Source organism: Echinops telfairi, unplaced genomic scaffold, assembly GCF_000313985.2.
Source record: "Echinops telfairi isolate 266 unplaced genomic scaffold, ASM31398v2 ScPeMD7_6080;HRSCAF=6971, whole genome shotgun sequence".
NCBI classification, from domain to species: domain Eukaryota; kingdom Metazoa; phylum Chordata; class Mammalia; order Afrosoricida; family Tenrecidae; genus Echinops; species Echinops telfairi.
The window spans coordinates 4,155,650-4,157,745 of record NW_022109980.1 but is presented as its reverse complement, the minus strand read 5'-3'; the positions used below and the strand labels follow the sequence as shown (position 1 = coordinate 4,157,745).

The following is a 2,096-nucleotide window of genomic DNA, read 5'->3' as shown; positions in this document are numbered from 1 at the left end:
GGAAAGTGGGGGGGAGAGGGGAAAAAGAGGAGCTGATACCAAGGGCTCAAATAGAAAGAACATGTTTTGGAAATGTTGATGTTAACATACGTACAAGTGTGCTTAATACAATTGAATGATGCATTCCCATAAGATTTATAAGAGCCCCCCAATAAAATCATTAATTTGGGGGGGGGTGTAATTGAAAACAACCTAAAAATGTTTCTTGTTGGTCTCCATTGCCCAGACTGCCAGAGGAACATACCTACTTAATCTAGGGAGGTTGTAGGGATGTGTATGGGATAAGCCTTCATGGATCTTCAATTTCAGCTTCCTTGTGTGGCCAACACACATGCAGCAATCACCTGCATGTCATAGGTCCCCTGAACCCACATAGTAATTCTTACTAATCTTGGAGGAGCCCCAATCCAACTGAACCCCATATTGAGGAAAGGCTGAGATAAGGCTTGGGCCCCTCAAATTCTGTTTCATTCAATGTAACCCCGCCGTCCCTTTAGTCAGCTAGAGGCAGACTTGGCCACGGACGCTAGCATCATAACGTGGTACAGTAACAGAAGTAACTGGACCAGGAAGAGGAGGCATCTGCTCCAATGATGTCATAGCCATTGGCTGCCACAGGGGGGTGAGATTGGTCATGCAGCTGTGTCAGGAGTAATGACTGTAGAGGGGTGGGGCATGAAGAGTGCCATTCTGGAAACAGTGCTGGCGAGAAGCAACATACTCTGCATAACTGAGTGTCACCTTCTCACTTCGGTACCTGGTGAGTTTGATCATTTTTCGGAATTCACTGGTAATTGGAGTCTTAAAACCACCTTTCCTGAGCAATGAGTCTATGGTCTGGATCTGACTCCAGTCTTGTTCTTTAGCAACCTCAGGTAAATATGTGGCTGTACATTTGATGCCCTTTTCATTGATGAATTCAATTCGAATGCCATGGACCCCTACCTCCCAGTCCAGGTAATCACTGGCATCCTCAAAGTCAGTAAAGAGGGAGACAGAGCAGAAAAGTTTAGGATCATTGGGGGAAATCGGCTGTCCTTAAGTGCACTGGTTAAGGAGTATTCCCTGAGTCCTGACTGAAGATTCATGGCTGAGAAGGTTCCAATTCAGCCCCGGAGCCGCTTATCCCGCCCTGTCTTCCATGTCACAGTGGATAGGGGTCATTGGTGAATCTAGGAAGTCGTGGCTGTGGGCAGCCATAGAGGTGACAGTAAAACACATCAAAGCAGTAGCCGCACATCTCTGCGGTCACCACCAGTTTCTTGGTGGTGTTGGCAGTTCCACTGCATCGGGGGAGAGGGCTCAGCGCTCCTGATGTGGGATTCATTCGTGTAATGGGAGAATGTCCAGGCCCCAGAGTTAAGTCCGATACATTCTCCCGTCCATTGTTGCTGTCCACATACTGGTGGTTTTGAAGAGGTCTTGAACTAGAGGCGGGCACGGTTGTGGACTGGCTCCCGAGACTGTGTTCCGCTTCCAGATAATTTGGGCTTCTTGACCCCACAACAGCCTGCCGCCAACTTGGGCTCGAGTGGAGGGACACACCGTCTTTTTCCCATCCTGATCCAGTGCTTGAGGTCTGGAATGCTGCAGAACCTGAAAACAAAGTTTGTATGCCAGGGGAATAGCTGTAACAGAGAAGAGGAGCTATTTTGTCTCTGGAATGAATTCTCTTCCATTCGATTCCATTCCTTCTTCCTGTACCGGAGACTGTTTCCAGGAGAGTGTAGAAAAGCAGCCGGAGCTTAGCTTTGCGGCTGGGGGACGGGCATCCGCCAGCCGGTCCCCTCCCGCTGAGCCCTCACGATTGACTCCCATGCCTCCCATGAGACCTCGCGGGCCGCAGGCCTCGATCGATTAATTTTTAAAAAGAAGAAGAATGATCTCAAATTGTTGATATCCAAAAAAATTGTTGAGATCTCAGTTGTTAACAACTCTAGGAACTAGAAAAAGAAGAACAATCTATTCTTAAACTTACCAGAAGAAAGGTAATAACTAAGATCAAAGCAGAAAATCAATAAACTCAGTAAAACCAGAAGTTCATTCTTTGAAAAGATAAGCAAAATTGGCAAACCTTTAGCCTAACTGACAAAGAC

General features: G+C 47.1%; 1 pseudogene; it reads right to left on the bottom strand.

Moving 5' to 3' along the window:
- Positions 1 to 645: 645 nt before the first annotated feature.
- On the bottom strand, positions 646 to 1,574 carry LOC101663761 (annotated as a pseudogene).
- Positions 1,575 to 2,096: the final 522 nt, after the last annotated feature.